Source organism: Hyaena hyaena, unplaced genomic scaffold (genome assembly GCF_003009895.1).
Source record: "Hyaena hyaena isolate Hyena2069 unplaced genomic scaffold, ASM300989v1 scaffold_823, whole genome shotgun sequence".
NCBI classification, from domain to species: domain Eukaryota; kingdom Metazoa; phylum Chordata; class Mammalia; order Carnivora; family Hyaenidae; genus Hyaena; species Hyaena hyaena.
Window position 1 is genome coordinate 480,753 of NW_024081456.1, and position 10,623 is coordinate 491,375.

Below are 10,623 nucleotides of genomic sequence, written 5' to 3' on the forward strand. Positions count from 1 at the left end.
ACACACAGGACACAGCATGCACACAGAGCACACACAGGACATGCACGGCACACACGCAGAGCACGTGAGGCACTCCGTCAGCATCAGCATTTAAATGTGAGTGTGCAGCGCACTCACACCCAGAGGCCCAGAGCCTGCAGCAAATCCTGTTACTTACCTTCGGGGACAGGAACAGGTTTCTGGTCATCTGTTGTCTTTTAAAAACTTTTCAATGGTTTCCAAACGTTCTCCATTAAAGAAGAAAGACTTTCTTTGAGATTTAGAAAACAGTGATGGAAACAATCAGATCTTGCAAATACGTGAACCAGCTCCCCAGGTGAGCAGGCGCCCCGCAGGCAGGCAAGTGCAGACAGACGCCACCCACGCCCCGCCACCCACGCCCCGTCCAGGGAAGTGGTCACCCCTCCAGACCCTCTGTGGGTCCTTATCCACGCAGTGACCCCAGTGCCGGCCATGAGAGGGCCTCAGGAACTAGTGGATGGCTTCTTGTGGCCTGGCCCTGGGCTGGAAGTGCTCAGACACTAGGCTGTCCCTGCTCACGTGTGTCCTCTGTAGAAGCCCAAATTTCGCAGGGGCCGGAGGGTGTCTGTGCGGCCAAGATTCTCAGCAGGTTGGATCCGGTGGGGTCCTGAGGCCCCCAGCCTCTGCCCCCCCCACACCCCACAGCCTTCAGTGGCACCTATGCTGAGCGGGCAGCCTGTGCTGACAGTTCACCTCCTGGGGCGCGTGACCACGTGCGAAACGACAAGCCTGTGTCTACTGGGTAGAGGCCCCTTGGACAGGCCAGACTGCCCCTCGGGCCTGGCAATGGCAGTAGGCTGGACTGGTCCGGGGGTGAGGGGCCCTGTTTAGGTCTGAGCGGGGTTCTGGGGTGTCCCAGACAGTCGCTGAGAGCTCACACCCAGGCTCCCAGAGGGCACGGCAGGAGCGAGCTGGTGGGTGTCTTCTGTGCAGACTTCCAAGTTGGGGTTGGGGTTGGGGGGGGTCAGTGTATGATCAAGGTGAAGGACCTACCGTGTGCTTGGGGACAGAATTTCTTGGGCTAGCTTCTGACCATTGTCCTAGGAACGACCTTGGCTAACTGTCTTGCAGGGCTTTAGCCCTAGCCTCTTACCCCCAAGGGGTCCAGAACATTCTCTGGGAGGGTGAGTGGGCATTTTGTTCTTCGCGTGAGCCGCCTCCTCCCGGTGACCCCATGCTCAGGATCACTGTTTTCGTACCGCCACCGTCTCCCAGAGGACCCTTGTGGGAGGAAGGGAGCCAGGCTGTCTCTGGCCTGGGAGGGCCACTGTGGCCTGTCCTCTCCCCAGACTCCAGATTGAGAAGGGGGTCTCTGTGGGGTCCTGCAGGTGTGTGGCCCGTTTTACTTAAAGGGGCTCCTCGGTCCCCAGGAACGTGGCTTTGGGCAAACCTGGAGTCGCGGCGGGGGGGGGGGGGGGGGGGGGGGGGGGGCCGGCGCGAACGAGTAACAATAACGCGCCAGGGCGGCCAGATCCAGCCAGGCCTGAAAGCAGCGCCGGCCCAGCTCCCGGCCCGAGCGCGCAAAGCCCCGGGGTCCGACGCCAGGTTCGCCCAAAGGCGCTCCCGCATCCCCGCTTTCCGCGCCCGCCCTCCCGCCGGCAGCCTCACGGGGCGCCGCCTGGCGGAGGCTGCTCGGTGCTGGCTCGGGCGCCGCGGGGAGGGGGCGCTCCAGGGCCCCGGGGCTCCCGGGCTCCGCGCGAGGCCCGGAGGGCGGGGGAGGGTGTGGGTCCGGGCCGGACGCGGGAAGCGGGGGAAGGCGGCGCGGAGGGTCGGAGGGGCGCGGCCGCCCCCGCCCCCGCCCCCCGCCGGCCCCTCCCCCGGGCTCCCACCTGGCGGCGGGCGGCGCGCCCCAGGGCGGCGAGTGCGCGCGCGCGGCCGGCGCGCTGTCCCTTTAAACGGCCCGCGGCGCCTCCCCGCGCCCCGCCCGCCGCGGTGCGGCCGGTGCTGGGCGAGGCCGGAGAAAGTCCATGTGAGCCGGAGCGCGGGGACGCGAGACTTCCTGCCGCCGCAGGCCGGACCGGGCCGGGCGCCCGCAGGTACGCCCGACTTGGCGCCGCCGGCCGGCTCGCCGCCGCCGCACTTCCCGCAAACTCCGCGGCGCGCCCGCCGCCCTGCCGCAGTGCCCGCCGGCCGCCCGCAGCCCAAGTTCGCGCGGCGCGCCCGCCCGGCCCGGGAGGCGCCCGGCCGGGCCCCGCCGCCTCCGCCGCGCCGGGCCGCTCGGGACGCCCGGCCTCCGCCCCGGCGCGTTCGCCCCGCGCGGCCCTCGGGGGCGCGGAGGCCCGGGCCGGGGTCCGAGGCCGGCCGCGCGGCTGCGCATCCGCCGGGCCGGCGCCTCCCCCTCCCGGTCCCGGCGGGCCCCCTTCCCCGGGCGCCCCTGCACACGGCCCCCCCCCCCCCCGTTCCCGCCCCGCGCGGACCCCTGTCTGGGGAGAACTGGGAACCGGCTGCCCGGGGAGGGGGCTCGCACCTGTCATCCGCTGCGCCCACCCTGCGGAGCGGAGGGCTTGTCGCCCGAGCCCCTTATCCAGGAAGCTCAGAGGTGACCTCTGAGCTCGCTGCCCACGCCCATGGCCCAGACAGGCGACCCGGGCTCTTCCGAAGTCGGCCGCGTTGGTGTGTGTGTGTGAGGGGGGGGGTGTCATGAGGTCAGAGGTCACCTCCGGGTCCCCTCTTCCGGGCTTCTCAGAAGTTTGGTCTTGGGGCTGGTGATTGCCAACTCTGTCCTGATGGCCTTTAATTAAACCTGTGGATTTGCGGGTGGCAGGTCGCCTGGAGCTGGCCTTGGAGACCATTCCCACTGCCCCCCTCCACTTCCTCCTCCTCCTGGGGCCGCCCTCCAGATCTGGGATGTTTTGGGCGCATGGGCAGTTGGGCGCCTTCTTTCTAGTGGTAATTCTTGGGGCTCCCGGGGCTCCCTGGGCACCCTGGCTGCGCGTCCTAGTCCAGCCCATCCTGTGTGGTGGGGGGCTAGGCGAGGTGGGGGGTGCTGGAGGCAGCCATGCTTCCTGCCCTCCGTGTGCCCACTGTGCAGCAAGGCTGCTCTTTCTGAACAGTCTGCAAGCACCGCACGGTGCCAGCCCCTCTCCCAGGGGCATCAGCCCCCCTCCTGCTTCCGGTGCTCCGATCGGCTGGGACGGGCTGGTGTGGGTCCCCTCCCCCGCCCCCCGCCTTCCCTCTCCACCCTGACTCTCTCCTCTTGAGCCCCTGACCCCGCTCCCCTCCCTCTCTCCAGTTTGCCCAGACGATGGCAGTAGGTGGCTCTCCGCACTCTTACTTATTGTCATTTAAGCCTGGCAAGGGCGCCGGGAGAGGTAGCCTCTATTATTGGCTCCATTTCACAGGTGAGGAAACAGCTTGGCAGGAAGGAGTTAGGTAAAGGGTCAGTCGGAGGCATTGGCTTCACCTTCCAACGAATCCCCTGGTCTCTGCTCCCTGTGGCCCCCTGTGGTGCCCATCCCTCCCAGGAGGCCCGCTGGCATTTCGATAGGGTCATTCCACTGTTGGGTGGTAGCTTGGCTGGAGCCTGAGTGAAGGAAGTCGAAGGAGGTGAGACGCAAGGTGTGGGGCCCGCATTCTTTCAGTAGAGCCCGCTGGAGGAACCTACGGGGAGAAGATACCACTTGGCACCTCTCTCGCCAGAGATCTGCTGTCAGTGGCCACAGCCGGCCCGCTTTGCCCCTCTCTCCTGCAGCCGTTTAGAGGAGCGCCGGGCCGGCGCCGGGCTGCACGGGGCGGGGGGGGGGGGTTGTCTCCGGGACCTTTGTCACCCACCCAGAGAGGCCGTCTCTGGGAGGTTGGACTCCTGGGTGACATTTTGACAAAACCCTTCAAACCTTTCTCTGGTTTCCAGCTAAAACACGCGCAGGCGTTACTCACGGGAGGGGTGATGGCGAGCCCTGAGCTGCTCTTCATGCATCTCGTGCGCCTTTGTCTTGGGGTCCCCCGTGCTTGGTGTCATGGGTTAAGGTGCGCCCCGTGCCCCTTGTGGGCCGGGAGATGCGAACTGTGGCACAGAGTCTTTCAAGAGTGTCCCCAGGGCTCCACCCCACACCCTGCCTCTGAGGTCTGCGCTCCCCCGAGTGCAGAGTTGGGGGATGGGCCCCCGGCTTCCCCTTACTCCGGCCAGATTGTGGCCCCGCAGCCTGGAACCCTCCGCGTGTTTTCCCCAGGAACCAAAGTCTTCGCAGACCCCAGTGTAAGGCACATACTTGGGAAGCTTGACCACGACCAGGTTCGTGGGGTGAGATAAGCTGACAGTTCAGGGTCGTGTTAGCTACCCGGCTCGTTCTCGAGGCTGCTGTCCCTCACGGCCGCCCTGGGCTCAGGGACTGGGACTGGTGTGCCAGGCCTGGTCTTTTGAAGGGGAGCAGAGTCCTGTGGTCTGGTGCCCCTGTGTGTGTTCCGGGGTGGGGGGGCAAGGCAGGAACAGGGTCCCTAGGGTCCTGGCTGGATCCTGAGCTACTGCAGCTCTGGGCGGCCTCGCTTTGGGGGCTTTTAAAGTCTGGTTGGCTTTGGGGTCTGCCCGGGGCTGGGCAGTGGCCACAGGGCCCCCTCAGGGCTGGCTCCGTTGGCCTCTCCTCTGCCCGTCCAGGCTGCAGAGCACCGTGTCCTGGGCCCCCCTGGAGCCCCCTGTCTGGCCTGCTCCCCTCCCCCGCGCCCTCCCGTGATGAGCAGGGGGCCACCGTCAGTTGTCTGTCTCCGTCTCCACCTCCATTCAGGGATGTGTGGACCCCACGCTGTGACCTGCTGCCACCTCGGGTGTGGCTGAAAGGTCACATCCTCCCCCGACTTGGACCTGGGCTCCTGGGCTCCGGGGGGCCTGGCTGCAGGCTGGGCACGGCGTTCAGCCTCGTGAGGCCGGAGCCACCCTGGCCCTGCCCTGCCCTCGCCTGCAGAGCCTCCCCCGACTCGGCTCCGTTTCTCTTTTAGCAAATGCTTGCTCTCACCAGGCCTGGCCTCAGGCTCCGTGTAAACTGGTTCGGGGCTGCCCAGGGCTCCCTCCTGTGCCACCTGCAGCTGGTGTTTGCTGGGAGCTAGGCTTCCTCCTCCACGGTGGCCTCCGGCCTTTCAAGTGCTGGATTTTGGAAGTGGTCCCCGTGGGTGAGGGCCTGGCGGTCCGTGGGCAGGGGGCGCAGAGGTGGCTGGAAGTGGGAGCCATGGAGGTTTGGGACATGAACTTTGGAGTGGGGCTCCCTGGTGGCCCCTCTGTGGTTAGCATCTTCAGAGTGGGGCCGTGCCCTTGAGGACAGGAGCGCATCTGATGGGGGGGTGGATGGAGGGGGCTCTGACCTTGACCCTGGGCTCTCCAGGCCCCTCCCTGGCCTGGGTTCGGCAGGGCCGGCAGTTGGGAGCCCGAGCTCTGGGGTCTCTCCCAGGTCACATCCCGCCCCCAGAGCTATGTGACCTTGGATGCACACCTCACCCTCTCTGAGCCCCACCCTGGCTTGTGTGTTCCAGTGCTAAGTGGTAGCTTCGTTGTTTGCTTGGAGGCTGAAGGTGAGCAGAGCCGGCCTGGGGCCTCTGTGCAGTTTGGGCCCAGCCCTGAGGCCCTCCTGGGATGCCCCCTCCCTGTGAGCAGCCCGAGCCAGTGAGGAGCACATGGCCCTTTAAGGGGAGGCTGCTTCTCAGTCTCCAGGGAGGGCACAGGCATACTTTTCTCTGAGGCGTTGTTCTCTGGTCCCTGGGGAGGAGAGGCTGGCGCTGGGTCTCTGAAGGAATCTTCCCCCTCCCCCTCGGCCCCGGGCCCTGGCATCCAGGAGGGCACATGGCCATGGGCAGGCTCCGCCTAGTGCCCGCCTGTGTGCCTGGGAAGCCGGCAGGTCGGGGGCGGAGACCGCAGGGGCCTGAAAGTGCCCATATATAGTCACTGGGTTGGAGCAATGAGCCCGACTGTGGGGCTGTGTCCCAGGCCCTGGACTGGCTGGCCCCCAGGCCCAGCACCCGGCGCAGCCACCAGGTCCCCGAGGAAGGCGTGGTGTGGGGGCTGTTGCAGAGAGAAGGCCCATCGGGGAGGGGGGCGCAAACCGTCAGGTAGAGCAGCAGGCAGCAGGCTTGGTACTCTTGAGTGTTTGTTGATTGAAAATAAAAATCTCCTGAGTCCTCGGTAGACACGACCAGGTGTATTTCTGGAAAAGCTCGTTGTCTTTGAGAGTTGGCGCCAGTAATATGTGGCTGCCCCATTGGCCAGGACTGCCCGGAGTCCCTCGTTGTGGGCGCTGGAGGCAGGATGCCCCCGTACCCGCCGCCCCAGCCTTTGCCCCACAAAACTCCCTCCTCGTTATGGTGATAGTGCTGTCCCTAGATGTCCCCTCCCCACCCACACGTCACCAGGGGCCTCTGGACCCCTCCTGCCTCTCTCCGGCTCCTGGACGCGGCTGGAAGTCGGCACTGTGGGTGCCCCCGCCCCGGCCTGTGGGTCAGGGGCAGAAGGGTGTGGTCCTGGGTCCCCGCGGCCCCACGGCTCCCTGTTCGGCCCCATCGCTGTCTCTGCCAGGAGGGAGAAGTAACCGCCTTTGCCGCATTCCTGACTTTGGTGCCGTTAAAAAAATCACAATGTTAACATAGTTTTGCTCATTTAATTTAGTTTCCATTGCGCTGCTAAGCGCCTTTGTTAAATTTTGTATATTGATACTTTTTGTTGTGTCAGCAGTTTTTTCTTCCGTTTTTTTGGATATAAAGCCATTAGAGAGGGAAGATTAAAAAGATACATTACAATTAAAATGTTAATGAAATCTGCATCATACAACTTTTGAAGCCCTTTAGGCATTAATCTTGGCTGTGTCATGTCCATTAACTCGGGCTATTCTTATTCCACACTGACCCCTGCTGAGAGATTGGTGCTATAATTGGATTTTTTTAATAAAAAAGAAAAAAAAGCTTTTAAGAAAATAAAGGTTGAGTGGTGGCCCTGGCTCCCAGATGAAGGGAGAGGAGAGCAGGGAGCACATGGCCTCTTCTGCGGGGCTCCCCTTGTGAGCAGGGCAGCCCCCCTCCCCCCGCGCCCCTGAGGCTGCCCCAGGGCCCGGGTCTGTTCAGCCCCTCGGCCGTCCACTCCAGGCACCGGGTCGCCCGTGACTGCTTGGCCTCATGGGCTGTGGGGTGCGCCGCTGGCCGCATCCGGGGTGCGGATGTGCGAGGGTCCCGGACCAGCCCGCCTGCCTAGGGAGGGGGTACAGAGCCCGGACAGTGGGGGAAGGATGACGGGTGACCCAGGCCCGGACTGCGGTGCAACCGTAGAAGGGCCTGTGGCACCAAAGCCTAGAATTTGGAGTTATTAGGCTTGTGTCTTCCCTGTGATCCCACGAGGTCTGGCCCCCTGGGCCCTGGGGTCTCCAGTGTGAGGCTGGGCCTGGGGCGGGTGGGAAGCGAGAGCTTCCTTGCCGGGTGCCAGGGCAGTCGGGACCCCTGGCAAACGTGGGCGTTAGGTGCCCCGTGAACATCCCTGCGTGGACTCGCCCTGGGCCGGGCCCCCTGGCCCCAGTGAGGGTGGGGCTGGGGCCCTGGGGAGGGGGGGGCGGCACGGGGCCCCAGGTGTCTGGGTTTCCCGGGCCCCAATGCTGCAGTCACAACCGCCACTGGGAAGCTGGTCAGGTGCTTGGCAGTGGGGCTGCTACAGACAGATTTCATGTCTGTGTGTTTTTGCAACACCTTTCTATAAAGGGAAACATAATTTAAAATATGATCACTTAGTGTTGTAACAGCCGCCTCAGCGCTCCACGCTATGCCGAGATCATTATCAGAGGCTGATATTAACTTGCAAAGAATATTATGCAAATTGCCCGCCAGCTCCTCCGGGAACCTTCTCCCAGGATGGGCGTGGGGCATGTGCGTGGGGGGGGGGTGCATGCCGAGGGACCCGGGAGCAGGGGGCTGGCCACTCACCGTGGAGGCTTCAGGGCGACTTTCCTCCAAGCTGCTGCCGGGCTCCGTGAGGTTCTCCGAGCGCCCGTTGCCTCCGCGCTGGGACCAGGACCCCCCCCCTACCGAGGCCCCTCGTGGCCACTGCAGGCAGCCGGTGGTGGTCGCTGCTATGGGCTCTGCGGTTTGGGAGCCCCGAGCTCTCGAAGGGACCGAGGTCACAGGCCTGGTCCCGCACCAGCTGCAGGCGCCCGTCGTGCTCACTGGCTTTGCAGCTCAGGGCGGCCTTGAGGGGAGTGGGGCCGGCCTGCGGGTCCTTGAGGTGGCCGGAGTCTGAGGACGGCTCCCTCCGTCACCAGCCCCCAGCTGGTCCTGGGGGGGAGGGGCTCTAGTGTAATGGCTTTATGACTCCCTCCCAATGTCCCCTCTTTCCCACCGGCTACAAGTTGGCCAGAGCAAGTTTGGGGTACAAACCCCAGCCCACTCGGAGAAGAACCCACTTACGGGTCCTCAGAAGTAGGGTCCACCTGGCAACCGGGGGAGGCTGGTTACATGTGGGCGGGGCCAGGGTACCTGCCTCGGGTCCCCCGGTGTGGACAGGAGGCTCTGTCCCCCTCAGCGCCGCACAGGCAGAAAGAGCACGGGGGGGGGGGGGGGGCGCTGGGCTGGGCAGGGCCGTGACCGTCCCACAGTCAGCCGAGTGGCCACTTTCTGCAGAGTCTGGGTTTGGCGCGAGCGCCAGCTTGGGATTTTTGAACGCCGTTCTTTACTGTGCTGCTGTGGGGCCCTCGGAAAACACCGTGGCCTCCCTGGGCCTCAGCTTCCCCACAAGTGAGGTGGGAGAAGAGCTTTGAAGGAGAAACAGAAGTGGTCACTTTCTGGTCACCGAGATCGGCCCCGGAGAGCTGCCTCGTAGCCTCCGCGCACAAACGCTCTCGCTGGAGGGTGCGCGCCGGGACCTGACTGTCGCCTGATGGTGCCTCTCCCCTTCCTTCCCCTCTGGCGCGCTCGCCCCTCCGTTGTGTGACCGCTGCCCTGGGGGGCTCCCTTGGGGTCTGCCTGCTCCAGGAGCTCTGTGACGGTGGCCTGTGTGGAGGTGGCCGGCGGGCAGGGAGGGCGCCGGGAGTGAGTGGGCCCAGGCACCACTGACCATAAAGCTGGTGGCCTCAAAGGACAGAAGTGTGTCCTCGCCGCAGTTCTGGCGGCCCGAGGTCAGGAGAGGGCGGGGCTGGCTCTTCTGGAGGCCCCCGGGGAGAATCCTGGCCTCTCGCAGGTCTGGTGGTGCTGGGTCCTCGGCGTCCCTTGGCTCACAGACACGTCCCCGCCACCCAGGACAGTCTCCTCCGTCCTCAACTGATCACATCTGCGAAGACCCGGTCTCCGCATAAGGTCCCATTCTGGGTGGACGTGAATCTGGGGGGACGCCGTCTGTCCGGCGGGTGGAGGTCACAGAAACCCTCCAGTGCTGGGGGGTGCTGTTCGGGAAGGGGCGGGAGGCTTGCGGAGACAGCCCGTTTGGCTCCGCCCTGTGCTTGCCCGGGAGGCTGGGCAGCCAGACACGCAGACGGTGGGCACTGCCCCGACGAGTACTGGCTGGCAGGGCCAGAGGGCCAGTACCAGTCGGGAGCTCTAGAAGGAGCTTTGTTTTCAGGACCAGAGCCCGGGGTCGGGGGCAGGAAATGGGGCCATGGGCGGAGGAAGAGCTTCCTGAGACACAGCGCCTCTGGTTATGTAAGTTTTGGGACAGGCGGCAGAATTTGTGTTAATTGTTGTAACCCAGTTTAGTTGGCCGGCCCCCGTCATGTGAAGGGCCAGGGAAGGAAAGGCGTGTCGGTCACAGAGGGGCCCTCGGGGCTGGGCCTGGCTGCGTGCTGGATCCCAGACCAGAGCGGGCAGACTGGGGCCGCTGAGGCCTCTGGATCTTCTTTCCTCCAGTCTCCTCGGTCCCCCTCGCAGGAAAGTAAGCTGACGAGGGGAAGTGATGCAGGGGAGGAGGTGGTCCCCAGAAGGGGCTGGAGGGGCTACAGCGTCCAGGCAGTGGGGCGCAGGAGCCGAGAGGCTGTGCTGTCTTGGGGTCCGCACGAGCCCAGACCGTGAGGGGCCCTGCTGGACTCGAGACCCCGAGAAGCAGGCGACTGGCTCTGGAGAAACGTGATGGGGGCCTCGGGGTGCTTCTCGGTGGAGGAGCAGGGTCCCCGGTCTGTCCCCACACCTCTCTAAGCTGTGCAGACCGACCTGGGCCAGGCCGGGCCCCAAGGGCCCCAAGGTCGTGGGAAGCTGGCCTGTGGTTTTCCTCTGGGTCCCTCTTCAGGTTCTTAATAACCCAGGAAAGCGGAAAGCCCCCTCCACCAAGCATCCTTGGGAGTGGGCCCCAGTTCTGCTCGGGCGGCCCCTGGGGTGTTCGGGGTGCCCCTCTGCCTTCCCCTCCCCCAGCTGCTGGGTGCGCTTCAGCTCAGAAGGTCCTAGAGGGTCCTGGCCACATTTAGAGACTCTTTTCTGAAAGCCTTTAGAACTACTGACAGGGCTTGGGGTGGACCCCGGGGGCAGAGGGTCCCCGGCATCAGGCACCCTGTCTCTGGGGGTGGGGGTGGGGCGGTGGCTTGGTTTCCTTCAGCCCAGGGGTCCTGGGAGGTGGCCTCCTGGGGCAGGCAGGCCTGGCTGTCACAGTCCCTGCAGCCCCCAGGCCCCCAGCCAGCACTGGCCTTGCCTGGGGTCTGCGCTGCAGGGAGGGGGAGGGGGAGGGGG

General features: G+C 65.1%; 1 protein-coding gene across 1 annotated transcript in view; it reads left to right on the plus strand.

Moving 5' to 3' along the window:
- Window positions 1–2,002: 2,002 nt before the first annotated feature.
- The window catches only part of NACC2 (NACC family member 2), a 67,407-nt gene continuing 58,786 nt past the window's right edge, over window positions 2,003–10,623 (plus strand). The window contains exon 1 of the mRNA XM_039219632.1: window positions 2,003–2,057. The gene's annotated coding sequence lies outside the window, so the exon portion shown is untranslated. The remainder of the gene's footprint in view (window positions 2,058–10,623) is intronic.